This window comes from Lissotriton helveticus, chromosome 1_2 (assembly GCF_964261635.1).
Source record: "Lissotriton helveticus chromosome 1_2, aLisHel1.1, whole genome shotgun sequence".
NCBI lineage: Eukaryota > Metazoa > Chordata > Amphibia > Caudata > Salamandridae > Lissotriton > Lissotriton helveticus.
In genome coordinates, this window is record NC_136058.1 from 439,578,073 (window position 1) to 439,593,727 (window position 15,655).

General features: G+C 43.0%; 1 pseudogene across 1 annotated transcript in view; it reads left to right on the plus strand.

The window, feature by feature from the left end:
• Positions 1-15,118, plus strand: part of LOC144807671 (uncharacterized) — a 46,967-nt pseudogene extending 31,849 nt beyond the window's left edge. Inside the window, exon 2 of the transcript XR_013606376.1 lies at positions 10,148-15,118. The product of XR_013606376.1 is annotated as an uncharacterized LOC144807671 (transcript). The remainder of the gene's footprint in view (positions 1-10,147) is intronic.
• The last annotated feature ends 537 nt before the right edge of the window (positions 15,119-15,655 follow it).

Here is a 15,655-nt window from a genome sequence, read left to right on the forward strand (position 1 = left end):
TAGTTACATTTAAATTTGGTTTCTGTGTGATGAGCAATCTAGGTGCATCAAATCTAATCACTTTGCTGTTCGGTAACTGGAATGTTCGTTTTTTAATATACATTTAAAGTACTAGAATGGTGCTCAAATGCACTGTAAAGAGTTACAATGGAACCTAGACTGTTGCGCAAGTAGGGCATCAATATATGAGAAAACTGCGAGTAGTTCAAATGGCTAGTGGTAACATGGTAAACAAGCATTGCAAAGCTGAAGATTTTACTACCACTTATCCGTCATTATTTGTAAGATATTGGATTTTTTTGGGGATGGAAGGTTGACTTCCCACTTCAGGGAATAATCACAACCCTTTCCAGGGTTAACCCTCAGCGTCACTGAGCTCGTCCCCATGGTCCCTTTGACACAGAGCAGACAGGCTCACCTAAGGGCACTACACAAGGTATTTATGCAGCACTGACCCTCAGCGTCCCTGAGCTCGTCCCCATGGTCCCTCTGGCACAGAGCAGACAGGCTCACCTAAGGGCAATACACAAGGTATTTATGCAGCACTGACCCTCAGCGTCCCTGAGCTCGTCCCCATGGTCCCTCTGGCACAGAGCAGACAGGCTCACCTAAGGGCAATACACAAGGTATTTATGCAGCACTGACCCTCAGCGTCACTGAGCTCGTCCCCATGGTCCCTTTGACACAGAGCCGACAGGCCCACCTAAGGGCAATACACAAGGTATTTATGCAGCACTGACCCTCAGCGTCCCTGAGCTCGTCCCCATGGTCCCTTTGGCACGGAGCAGACAGGATCACCTAAGGGGAAGACGTAAGGTATTTATGCAGCACTGATCCTCAGCGTCCCTGAGCTCGTCCCCATGGTCCCTTTGGCACGGAGCAGACAGGCTCACCTAAGGGGAAGACGCAAGGTATTTATGCAGCACTGATCCTCAGCGTCCCTGAGCTCGTCCCCATGGTCCCTTTGGCACGGAGCAGACAGGCTCACCTAAGGGGAAGACGCAAGGTATTTATGCAGCACTGATCCTCAGCGTCCCTGAGCTCGTCCCCATGGTCCCTTTGGCACGGAGCAGACAGGCTCACCTAAGGGGAAGACGTAAGTTATTTATGCAGCACTGATCCTCAGCGTCCCTGAGCTCGTCCCCATGGTCCCTTTGGCACGGAGCAGACAGGCTCACCTAAGGGGAAGACGTAAGATATTTATGCAGCACTGAAACACTAATAACACTGAAATTCAAAACCATAAATATATCAAGCCAAATTAGAAAACGAGTGTACAATTCTAAAGCAAAATGAAAAAAATCCATTAAGGGCACCGGTGAAATAGGAATTTTTTAAGTTTTATGTGAGAAACAAAGTGCCAACGGGCGTGGAGGGCAGCACCTAGGTATAATTAGAGGCTGACTGTAATGGAGCACAGATCAAATACACCAACCAGGTTCGACCTGGTCAAAGATTTTACCTACTGATTTATCCCTTTAATTCCCAACCCACCATAGAAGTAAAAAGCTAAAGCCCCTCAGGGGTGGCACCTAGACACTCTCAGGGTGTGGGGCAGAGGGTCCAGTTGGCACTGGTCACCTGAGCAGTTGGAGGAAAGGCTTCATGTAGCTTATTGTGTACCTGTAGCTTGAACATGTGGTCATCCAACTGATCCTTGGAATCCACTTCTTTTTCCTGGATTTAAAAGAGAGCCGGTCCAGTGCCTCTGGGTTCCTCCTAGGTTGCTAAACAGCAGGTTGTCATTTTCTGATCTTCATCAGGTCAGGAGTGTTCTGTAGTATGTGCCTGGAGGTGTCACATTGTCTTTCGCATGCTAGCGGTTGTGAATGATAGCTGGGCAGCCCCTAACCAGTGAGGTTAACATTTCTGGGGCCAACCGTCCCCAGTTTGGCACTTCCTCATTCACCATATATATATATATATATATATATATATATATATATATATATATATATATATATATATATATATATATATATATATATATATATATATATATATATATATATATATATATATATATATATATATATATATATATATATATATATATATATATATATATATATATATATATATATATATATATATATATATATATATATATATATATATATATATATATATATATATATATATATATATATATATATATATATATATATATATATATATATATATATATATATATATATATATATATATATATATATATATATATATATATATATATATATATATATATATATATATATATATATATATATATATATATATATATATATATATATATATATATATATATATATATATATATATATATATATATATATATATATATATATATATATATATATATATATATATATTATTTTTAATCTCATCTTTGGAACTTTGATGGATCGGGTGCTGGCATCTTCAATCTTCTCTCTGTGCAACAGGCCTTCGATTTGACCCGCCATGAGTTCTGTACAGATTTTGTCCTGGAATATAATAGAGTAAAAAATATACTTTCTTCGTTCTTTAAGAACATGGTGTTACATTAACAAAGGAGAAATGTAAATTCAGTAGGAATGAAAGAGTAGGTGGGGTGCATTATTTCGGCAGAGGTGTTTGTCCAGAGTTATGCCTAAAGATCTGGTGCAATCCACATGTAGTGACAGGGTTTTTTGGCTCTATTTCTGAGTGATGGTGACTTTAAGCTTGCTACCATCCTGGATCCTTATTCTTAGCTTGTTTTGGTCCTTTTAGATCTCTTTTCAGGCCTAGAAGCATAAACTAGAGGATATCTGCTTTATATGACGATAGATCCCTTATTCCTGACTCTAATCCATCTATTGCCTATTGGCTTTGGCATAATTATATGTCCTTGCATCATCCTACCCATAGTAGAGGGTGGATCCTGTAGTCCTGACCTTATATTACATATTGGTATGATTTGTGTATGTATTCTGATAGAGTTAAGTCCTTTTCGGGCCTACAAGGCCCAGAACCAGAGAGACTCCATCTTTCTTTCCTGCCTCGGCTGTCCGGGGCGCCTGTAGGTGAGAGGTATTATTTTGCTTTAAGCTGTTTGTCTGCTTGGAGAGAACCGGCTCAGGCTGGCCCTTATCGAAAGAATGTATTTTTCGCTATGTTGAAGACGCAACACCAGGCTGGCCAGCTGGGGGCGCGTCCTTGGCACGGAGTGGTACAGGAATTTGGTGGGCGGCAGGTTACTGGCTGGAACTTTCCACTAGAGGAGAGCATTCTATATTAGCGAAGTGCAGAAGAGGAGGAGTGTCAGAATGTCACAGTCAGTCAGAAAGTCAGTCAGAGTGTCAGAGCGTCAGTGTGTCAGTGCAGTTGGTGTTTGGCAGAGAGAAAGAAGACAGTTGGATCTTGGAAGAGAAGAGGACACACAGTCAGAGAGCTCTTGCAGATGGACAGCACTTGAAGTTGCAGAGCATTGATGCAGTTGGTGTTTGGAACAGAGAGGAGGCAGTTGGTGTTTTGGCAGAGAGAGAGGTTCCAGTGACCTGGAGATAAGCAGAGAGAAGACAGAGCATAGCGGTGCAGACGTGTATCCGTGACTGCAGGGGTGATCCCAAAGAGATGGTCCAGGGCACAGACAAGCAGGAACCTGAGAGATGACTGAGTCCAGACCCCGTACTCCTAAGGTGAAGTCTGCCCTTTCTTAGTAGTGTGCATATCTATTCTAATTCTTTTATTGCTTTTTTAGGTTATATGTTTATTAGTGTTATTGTTGATATTGTGTAATAAAAGGGACCCCAGGTTCGTAGTGAACCAGTGTGTGTGATTTGCATTATTTGCCAAAGCTAACCTTTTCTTCTAGCTGGATGCTGCTTTGTGGACGGACGCCCATCCCGTCCGGGTAAGTGGTATGTGGATAAATAGGGAGAGGGGAGAGCTTGGGCTGTTCAGCAGTTCATACATATTATAATTTGGCCATTCTTGTGTACCATATAAAATATAATGAGACATCCCCAGTAGATATTAGATGTATGAGAGAAACTTCCCAATAGAGAGAGAGAGCTGGAGGTTTGCATAGGAAGAAGTCACCGCGGTGTAATTTGGCCAACGCCGGATTGTGTTGGTCGTGTAAATACCGGGGGGATACGGTACGTGGCAGTGTGGAATAAAGTGCCGGGAGGATACGGTACATGGCAGTGAGTGAGACGCTGGAAGGATACAGCGTTGTATACCCGACGAAAGACTGCGGCTTGCGTGAGCACCAACCAGGGTTGGTGTGTAAGAGTAATCTCATAGGAACTGCTCCTCCAAGGGTGGAGGTAGGTAGTATGGCTTGGGTGTGAGGTACCGCGAGGCCACTAAGTATAAATAAGTGTAGTTTAGGATAGCAGTTTGGTAAGTATTATCATTAGCAACCCCTATAGGTTTAGAGATATTGTATATATTTATGTATATATATGTGTATTATAGGCATGTATATTGCTAATTCCCCATCCTCAGGTAGGCACCCAGGTGCCTGGATGAATGGCTCCTGAGGAGGGAGGTGGTTATGTTTTGGCTGGGTGAGTGATATCTTAGTGAGCTGATCCTATCTAGCCCAAAAATCCAGTCATTACACCACAACATGTGGAATGCATTTGAGGGCCGTTGGTTGTTTGAGCCAGTCTTGAATGGGGGTAGTATGATTGTGGGGGGCAATTAGTAGGAATTCTGTCTTGAGGGTATTCAGCATAAGGTGATTGTGAGGTAGCCAATGTTGAGTTTTCACAAGGACACAAGGAGTTAAGAGTTTTGATATTGTCAGGTGAAGAGACTTTTAGGTATATTTGAGTGCCATCTGCGTACATGTGATAAGATATGTTCGAGCGGTTCAGAATTTCTGGAAGTGGTTCCATGTACAAGTTGAAGAGCGTGGGTGATAATGCAGATTCTTGAGGGACCCCAGTTGAGATCGGGGTGTTAGAAAGGGAATGGTTGACTATGATTCTCTGTGATCTATTGTGTAAGGAATGAGGCAAACCAATTTAAAACTGTGCCTGATAAGCCCATCCTTTTTTCGAGAAGATCAATCAAGTTATCATAATTGACAGTGTTGAACACTGAGGAGAGATGCAGGGATAAAGCAAGGCCACATCAGCTGGGTCGAGTGCACGGTTAAATGAAAAAATTGAGTTTAAAACGTAGAGGCGGTCAGTCATAAGCAAAGTAAGTTTGGCCCCTTATTGTTTTAAGCGCTAGATATGAACTCCGGACTAAGCAGGCTGACTGAGGCATTGTTTATGACCTCTTTTTCAGACGCTGTCGGGGAGAGATTTATACCATCCATGTACCGGCAGCACATTAGCAAAATTCACTAACTTGGTAAGGAACAGATCAGCTAGGACTGTGATTGCTTGCAAGTATTAAACATGGGTTGTTCCTTGGAATAACAATAAATTATAACATACACTCTTTGCATAGATAAAAACCAAGATTAGGAAAAGAGAGGAAACCAGAGTTAACATGAAGAAGACTCCCGGCCTCAGATGACATTTAACCCGGTAATTATGATGCTAACGATATCACTTAAACTGGACATATATATAAAAAAAGATATAGAAATAATGTAAATAGTTGGTGGTAACAACTAGAGTGCAGAGTATTAGGAAGGTAAAAACGGGCTACCCTTATGGGTAGATGATTTCCTCATGTCCTTGGTTAACAATTATTGGGCACAATGGTCAGTCTGCTCACAGGAATAATGTACAGAAAAAGTGTGTACACACAAAATGTTGATATGTAGATATGTAGATAGGTACCTGTGCGATTAATTTTTGGGAACCATAAATGATGTCTGTCCCCCTTTTTAATTCTTTCTTACTTGTAGAGATGGATTACGAATTAGCCCTAGTCCTGAAGAGGCCAGAATTGATTGGCTGAAACGCGTCGACTTGAAAGAGACACCAGATATAAAAAAAACTTGATTAGTTTAAATAATTTGTTTGGGAATTCAAAAAGATACTGGTTTTGAATAATACATACCTGTTGTTCCCTCACAGAAGTCTGTTTGATCTCTATAGGAATGTCGGGTTTATTATTTTTTCAGTGAGACATCCTAATTTAGAAACGAAGGGCTTTTCTTGTATATGTATAAAGAATATATGTATATACAAATGTGCTTGAAAATGAAAATATAATATAAAAAAATCCTTTCATTTGATAAAATAAAAAAAAAATCATTCAGTAAAATTCTAAGGCGTGTTGTGGTTCATGATGAGACATGAGATTGTATGAAAAATATATAAATTGTGGTCACAGTAATATGAATACTAAATAGGGGATACTTTGTCCTTATTTCCTATTTCTACAACTAAGAATATAAACTATAGAACCAGGGTACCAGTTTCTTATCACTTGAGTCTTCTTTACCCAGGTACCTTTTGGGTTAATGGGTTCCCCCTGTTCTTCATAAAGGAGAAAAATGTAGGCAGCTTTCATTTCAGTCAAGAAATCTGTGTGTCATCCGTAATGTGTGTCAGGGCAGATTCGGTACTGTGACCCGCTTGGAAACCTGATTGGAATTGATCAAGGAGTTGAAACTGATCGATGTGATTACGCAGTTGTGTGTGAACGTATTTCTCAAGTAGTTTGGCTAGGGTCATGATATTGGAAATGGGCCTAAAGTTGTTAGGATCACTTAAGTCTGCATTTGGCTTTTTAGGTATGGAGGTGACTTGGCCAGTCTTGAGGCAATCTGGAATCCTGCTTTGTAGGAGAGATTCATGGACAATCTTGGACCAGAGTGGGATTATGGAAGGTATAAGATCTTTGAAGAGCTTGGCGGGCATTTGCCCAAGGGTTTTTAAGAAGACGCGCAAGGGTTTTGCCGACCTAGTCACCCTCCCCGTATTGGCGAGCACGCTCCTCCCGATCTAGGAAATGCGTTTCTCTGTGTTCAGCATCCTCAAATTCCGCTATCTTAGCCTTGATCTGCCCAAGGGACGTGAGCTGATTGGACTTGAGGAATTCAAGCGAGTGAATCTTTCTCTAGCCACTGCAGATCATTCCTCAGTGAACGTAGAACACCAATTTGTTTAGCAATACACTTGCCCCTAATGACTGCCGTAAACGCCTCCCATAGAGTGGACAGGGTGTCCGCAGAGCTGACTTTGGTGTCAAAGTATGGCTGATCCAATCTCCTCTCGCAACACCTGGTCCCAGAGGGCACCAGCTGAAGGCTCTATTCGGCGCGTCTGTTAAAATAAATTCTAATAGTACTGAAGCGTTATCCAATAGGGTTCAGGCAAGATGGGCACAGTGTCTAACCCAAGTGTCCACTTCGCAGGATATGAGTTGGTAGTCAATTTTAGACCACGAGGGGCCCGCAGAGGAAATGCAATGCAATTCCCCTCTCGGCTGGATTGGTGTTGGCAGTGCCAGACATCTATCAGATCCTGGTCTTCCATAAGGGCCTGCAGTTGCGCCGCAGCTCAGGCGTGAGGCCGGCGAGAACCATTTGACCTGTCCTAATTAGAGTTGAGAACTACGTTAAAATCACCTCCCCATAGCACTGCCCTGGGGCCTAGGGAGTCCGCCAACCGCCGCATCTGGCTAAAAAACTGGGGCTCCTCGGTGTTGGGGCCGTATGTTGATATGAGTGTCACTGGGCGACCTTCACTATCACATACCGACCCTGGGGATCGCATATTGCAGTGCGCGTATGCCAAGGGAAGCACTTTCTGAGAACGACGGCTGTGCCCCTGGCGTAGTTGAAGTATCCCGCTACGAACTTTTCACCCATCCTTCCCGCTCGCAGGCGCGAACACGAGGCTCCTATCAGATTCAGCTGTTGTAAAAAGCAGAGTCTGCTCCATATCAATTAAGAAATGCTACCACTAACCAAATCTTTCTACCGCAGTTCAGGCCCTTCACATTCCAGGTTACAGCTTTTAGCGTGCGTGTCTTGTCAGCAGTTGCAGTCATCTCTGCATTATCATGCATCCACGCGCGCCAAGAGGGAGAGCAGAACCCAGCAGCTTCGGACTCGTGATAGAGAGAGGAAGGCAAAAGAAGAAGGGAGAGAAAACTCAAATAGCGACAAGCAACCAGTGAGAGTTGAGCCAGAGATGCAAGCTACACCTCCCCCAACTTTTGTGAGGTCTGTCCAATGTGATTAGGTTATATTTAGGGGGAACTAGAATGTCCAAAATTGGTGAGGAGGAAACATTAAGCCAAGTTTGTGGTAGGATCAGGAGGTCCAGATCTTGCAAGAATAAGAGGTCGGCTATATTCGCAGCATGCCTAACCGCTGACCTGCAATTCAAAAGCATTGACTTGAGGTGGGATTTGGTAACCACAGCTCCTTGGGGAGATGTGGAGACTGGTGGTAAATTATCAAGGCTTAAAGATTGAATGAATTGTATTCCGCATTTATAGAGCGCACTGTGACCCTACGGTATCCTGGCGCTTGAACACGTGAGATCAATTAACCTTCAGTGTAATAGCGAGTACAAGGTCAAAAAGGATAAGAAAGTCACAGCCACATACCTACGCCCTAGGAAAGAGCCAGGTCTTTAACTACTTTCTGAACAGCAGCAGATTAACTACCTTAAGGCGATCCACACTCAATATATTACTATCAATGAATATGGAATCCATTTATTCTTCTAGCATCTGTTTCAGTTGGGTAATAGCCATCAGTATCTGGGGAGTGGACATTTCATCCACCCGTGGAAATAGGCCTTGTCTGCTCTGCGAGTTCCATGCAGGGCCTCCTCCCACCTCTGTATATCTGAACATTGTTGGTTATTGGCCTGTTCTAGAAGATCTATCTCCTCCCATAACTACACAGAATAGTTATTGCCACAGGGGCCTATCCCCCTCCTTCAAATTCTATGTCTTGGCAGGTTCTCTGCTATCCCCTGGGTACCCTCTCAAAACAGCGGCTCAGCCCACTGCAGGTCAGACTGTCTTCTTCAGGTCTGTCTGCCACTTATTACCTCCAGAACAAGAACATGTTGGAGAACCAGGCAATGTCCCCCGAGGCATGAGCAAGGACCTAGCCCTCAAACCTCCCTCTCATCCATTACCGCCCACGTCTCAAAGGTTAGTAGCTGGAAGATCCCTTCTCAGCAACCTCTTATCAGTTGGAAGCTCAGGGTTACTGGGTCACAGTCCCAACTATATGATCACGTCAATGAGGAGGGAGGAGGGGTTGCACAGGTGGCACCTGTATGTCAACTTGTATGCACTTCACAGGCCCGGCCCTCTATGCCTTCTCAGGCAGGCCTCCTGCAACTGTATACGCTCTCTGCATCAGCAGTCCGCAACTCAGGAAGGGCAGGGGCAGTTACCGCATGGGGACTGTGCTGACCTCATCTCCATTATCTAGCCGCTGTCATTGTGGCAACCATCCTCAGGCTTATAGGCTCCAACCAGTATTGTGTGCCCCAGCGATCAGTTTATTTCTAGGAAGCCATTCAGCCCCAGTGTGCCCGGCTGGGCCAGTACATCTCAGCCAAGCCTCTGCAGGCGTCTATGCGCTTCCCATCATGGTGTTGTGGGGCTCGGGAAGTGGAGTCTGCAGCCCACTTGGTCCACCAAGCTCAATTTACAATTGTTGGGCTGCCACTGTATGGCACTCACCTTGGCATCTGTGCGCTCGATCATGGTAGGAAGTCAGTCCGAGCCCCCTCTACCACCTGGAAGGCTGTATGCGTGGAACCTCCTCTAGGGGTTTGACCTCTAACTCCTTGGGAGAGTACTGGATTTTGTAGGATTAGGCTGGGTACCCGGCAGCGCAATCGTTCAAGGCTTTCATTCATCCATCTTCCTGTGTCTGCCTTTCACAAGATTATGTATGTTTCAAATTTAGTTTATTCATTTTGATATCATTCGACATGGCGAAACAATTTGTTTTTAATTCTTTTACGGTCTATACAAAATGTAAATAGATTTATCATTTTATGTTACTGATATGAGTGAGTGCACAATTATTGTTAATATATCAATCTGCTTTATTTTATGTTGGTCTCATTTATCCTTGCCTCAAAACCTTACCAACTCTATCCCATCGGAAAAGTACATGCATTACTTCCAGAATGCTGCCATTCACTGTTAAATATTTTCATTAAAATTTGTTTACACCGTGAAAGATTTTTTACTTTTTTTTTTTTGTTTTGTTATACTGCAGGTGGCTTCAAGTGTGGACAGGAACAAAACGTAAGGATTCTGTCATTTGCAGCAAATAGACAACAAAGAGAGAGATGTTCCAGAGATTTTAGAAGAAACCAATTTCTAAAAGCTGGATTTGGCCAGGAAGTAACGACAATACAGAGCAGAGTCGCTGACTGATTGGAAATGCAGTTTCTGGATTCTCTCTAATTTCTTATGGCAATGAACCCTTAAGTTGGGGGCAGCAAGGACACACATGATCGAGGAGATGGAGGGTTTTGTGACTGTAAAGCAAGAGCCAGAACAGCAGCACAATTTGAATAAAAAAACAGTGTACATTATTTATAAGACTGTGCAGATTGCAGAAGTAGTGTACCCATGCACTTCACAAGAGACAAACCTAGCTTGTAATTTGAACAGGACAGTACAGAAAAAGAGGTGCACAGGAGAGATACCTTATCAATGTTCCGAATGTGAGAAAACCTTTACTCAACAATCCTACTTGACTCGACATATGAAATCTCACTCTGAACAAAAGCCTTATCAGTGCTCTGATTGTGAGAAAAGATTTAGTCAGAAACACTACCTGACACGACATGAAAGAACACATTTGGGGCAAAAAATTTATCAGTGCACTGAATGCCCAAAAAAATTCAGCAAAAAAGCGAGTTTAATTCAGCATGAAGGTGCACATGCAGGAGAAAAACGGTATTTGTGTTCTGAATGTGGTAAAACCTACCGTCATAAAATCAGTCTCACATTACATGAAAGATCACACTTGGGACTTAAACCATATCAGTGCACTGAATGCCAGAAAAGCTTCCACGATAAAAGTACTCTTGCTAAGCATGAAAAATTCACACCGGAGAAAAGCCATATCAGTGCAATGAATGTGAAAAATGTTTTACTAAGAGATGTAGTCTAACTCAGCATGAAAAGACACACACCGGAGAAAAACCCTATAAGTGCACAGAACGTGAAAAAAGCTTCAGTCAGAAAATCCATCTTGTACATCATGAGAGAACCCACACAGGAGAAAAGCCCTATCAGTGTGAAGAATGTCAAAAAAGCTTCAGTCAGAAAATTCATCTGACCCAGCATGAGAGAACTCACACAGGGGAAAAGCCCTACTGGTGCAGTGAATGTCAGAAAGGATTCAACCACAAAATTAGCCTGACTCACCATGAGAGAATGCACGCTAGGCACGCCTCCGCTCAGGAATGATGTTCATTCACATAGTTCCATGTAAACTAAAAGAAAGTACAACATATGGACTTTAACCTGAACTGAACCCCTACAAGTGCAGTAAATATTACGCAAGCTCTAATTCTGAAATCAGTCTTACAGATGAGATAGCATGGAATTGCCAAAAAAAAGTTAGCAGTGCGCTGCAAAACCATGCGGCTAGTGTTTGAATGTATGAATAACTCAGTCTGCCTAGGCGTATGAGGGAGAAAATATCCGGTTTGCATGAGAAATAATATCTTTGAAAAGCTAAAGTTAGAATGGTAATCTGACTTAATGGGTGAGCGCAAATCTAGCTTAGTTGCAAACCTGTTTAAGGTGGAACTTGTAAGGGCTTTTTTTAAATGACAAAATACCCCAATGCCCCCGCATTCCCCCCAAGGCCCCCGCCTCCACCCAAGGCCCCCGCCTCCCCCCAATGCCCCCGCCTCCCCCAACGCACTCCAGTCCCAATGCACTCTCACCACACACCCCATTCACCCTTAATCACACACCCCCCACCCACACACATCCCACCCCCAACACACTCACTGTTTTATAAGCATTTCCATGCCAAACGTTCAGCAGATTGACATAAAATAAGTTGCAGTAGTAAGAGAGCTGCTCCCTCCTGTGACTTTGCTCTTGGAAAAGATCAAGGCGATTACATATATAAAAAAGAAAATTGTGATGAGCAAAAAAGTGGAAGCAGTTAACTGAAATGCTCTTCTCTAAATTCCTACAACAAGCTAATGAATGAAAGCCAACTGGGTAATTTAAATGTGCTGCTATTCAAAAAGCCAAAGAGACTCTAGCCTTGGCACGTTGTCATACTAGTAAAACAAATTGAAACTAGTGAAATGATTTAAGCTGATACTTATTGAAACCTCCTGACTCTGGTGAACAGTATATTAATGTGGCAAGTTGTGCATGGACTCTAGTGTGGGAATTGTATAATATGTACCAGAGAACAATGCATGGAGATTTTTTGAAGAGTGTCAAATGTTGGAATATGCCTTTAGGGACAGAAAATGAAAAATCGCAAACCATTGTGGCCAAGTGTAATCGATTGCGACCAATTGTTGCCCAGTATGGCCTATTTAAACCACTTCAAGATATTGCCTGTGAAAGTGAAAACACAATCAATTCTACGAAAGTATCTATTTTTGCACAGATGATATTGATAGTATTTGTCAATAGTGTAAAGATTAGTAATGTAGAACATTTCACTAACGTATCCTTCCTCGTGGAATCTTTTGTTATGACTCCTGCTGTGTGTAAAATGAAAGCCTATTCAGAGACCTGAATCAGAAGAAAACATAAATAGTCGATCTATAAAGATGAAATCACGCAAACATCTGAAATATGGTAATATTGCCCCTGTGCACAAATTAAGAAGTGCAGGTGTTTGAAAAAGCTACTGCAAAACTGATCCTAATGTTTCATAGTGCAGAATAAAAATAGTCTGTAATTTTTCACGATAGATGCAACTTTGCCTCGGGGTCGGGGGGGGGGGTCATCCAGCACCAACAACCCGAACTGATATCTGTTACCAAAACCCAGAACTGACATTAGACACCAACATCCCGGACTCACAATAAGTTAACATCTTCCAACAACCAGAGCTGACATGAGTCAACAACATCCAGCACTGATATTAATCACCAACATCCAGGACTGACATCAATTATCAGCATTCATCAACTGATCCATGAGTGAGACTGAGGCCAGGCTGCCTGGCAGTTGTTGAAGCTTAACTCACTGGAAGCTAAGGGCCGTATGTTGTTATTGTTATTGTTATTGTTATTTGTGATTTGTAACGCGCCCAATCACCTGCAGGTCTCTAAGCGCTCGGGAATCGATGGTACAAACAACAACTTTAACAACACAGAGAAAAGCGTCCACTAGCCTAGTTGGCACTCAAGGACTTCCTGAACAACAGCGTTTTTAACCCCTTTCTAAAGCGTAGGAGGTTCTCTTCCCTGCGCAGCGACTCAGGTAGTGAGTTCCATAACTGAGGAACTAACACCGAGAAGGCTCTTCCTCCCTTGGTAACAAGTTTGTACCGCGGGCAGACCAGTAGTTGAGAGTCGGAGGATCTGAGAGTTCTCATTGGGCTGTACACCGCCACACGATCTTTGATGTATGCGGGCGCCATGCCATAAATGGCTTTGTGAGCAATGCACAAACTTTTAAAATCCACTCGCTCCTTAATAGGGAGCCAATGAAGGCTCTGTAACAGGGGAGATGCTTTGGCTCGTCTTGGCAGTCTAAAAATAAGACGAGCCGCATCATTCATCACAACCTGTAGTCTATTTGTCAAGGTTTTTGGCAGGCCAAGGTAGAGGGCATTGCCGTAGTCTATCCTTGAGATCACGGTGGCTGCGACAATCGAGCGCAGCATGGATTGGGAGATGACGGGTACTAGCTTTCGTAGCTGTCGGATGATGTTAGTGCAGCTACCCACCACTGAAAGGATCTGGTTGGCCATTGATAGGTCGCAGTCTAATTTAATCCCCAAGCTCTTCACGTTCAGACTGGGTTTTGGGGCCGGGCCTAACTCTGCGGGCCAGTAGAGGTCACACCATGGTGAGGTGGCGGATGGAATCACCAGTACCTCAGTCTTGTCTGGGTTGATTTTTAAAAGATTTCCTGTCATCCATTGGACCGTGTATCTCAAGATGTTCTGAGTTTGAAGTTGTGCAGCACTTGTGTTGTCGACACTCAGCAACAGCTGCGTGTCGTCCGCGTAGTTGAATACTGTGCAGCCCATGTGCGCCAGAGAGGCAATCAGAGGTTGCAAGTATAGATTAAATAGAAGTGGGGACAGGGCCGAGCCCTGGGGCACCCCACATTCTAATTTCCCCACTGCGGGTATGTAGAAACCATTTTTGCGGTCTGGCCGTTTCTGGCCCCAAAACATACTTTTACATATGTACAAAACATACTTTTACACATGTACAAAACATACTTTTACACATGTACAAAACATACTTTTACATATGTACAAAACATACTTTTACGTATGTACAAAACATACTTTTACACATGTACAAAACATACTTTTACACATGTACAAAACATACTTTTACACATGTACAAAAAATACTTTTACACATGTACAAAACACAAGTTATGATTCGGTAGCACATTTGAAAACGGCGTGTTTAGGACGTCCCGCACAAATATTGAATCTGAATGGGATGTATGAATGTTTTGCGACCAAATTACAGTTGCATAATTTTCAAGTTTTACAGACTTCTTTAACCCCTTCAACGCTAATGACCAAGCCAGCTCGTCATGGGCGTTACCTGCCGTGCAAGGATGACGAGCTGGCTTTGTCATAAACCGGCCATTTTTCAAATTGCTGCGCAGCGCGGTAAAACGCTTAGTGCTGAAGGTGTTAAGGAGGTGTTAACCCATTCGCAATGGGATCCCTTCCCCTTTGAGAATAAAAAAAAGAATATATTTTAACAGGGAGTGGTCCTATGGGGACCACTACCTAATCTAAAAAAAATTAAAAAAATTAAACTTCAAGGTTTTTTTTTTTTGAAAATGCATCCTGTGTTCCTTTAAAGAAAATGGGCTGCATTTAATATAAAAAAAGTTGCTTCATTCATAAGCAATCACAGACATGGTGATCTATGATGGCTGCTATTCCCAGTGGGTCTCAAACTGCGACTTACCTCATGAATATTCATAAGGTAGGGAGATTTGCAACAACCTAGGAACCGCTGAATAAAACTGAAAGAATTTCATACATTTGGGATAGCGATTTCCTAATTGTGATTCACGGAGAATCGCAATTAGGAAATCGCTATCCCTTGCAGAGGTGGCGGAGTCCTACGGCGCCCAGATCGTGTCCTATGCTGACGACACCCAGCTCTTGTTTACATGTAACAAGAATGAGGTGTTCGACGGGGCTCGCATCAGAGGATGTCTAGAGGCAGTTTTCGGCTGGTTTCGGGGACGCGGCTTGAAATGCAACTCCGATAAATCGGAGTTGCTTTTCTTTGGCTGTGCCACAGAACCAAATTGGAAAAGCTGGTGGCCATCGGACCTGTTTCCACCTGCAAATGCAAGTGCTAAAGCCAAAAATCTTGGAATCATTGTAGACAATGACCTAACCTTTGGCCCTCAAATATCTTGTCTTACTAGGAAATGTTTCGGCATCCTTCGGATGCTTAGAAAATTTCTTCCCTTGATTTCAACTAACCATCGTAGGGTCATTGTCCAAGCACTTGTAGGGTCCAGATTGGATTATGCAAATGCCCTTTACTTGGGTCTCCCTAAATATCTGGAA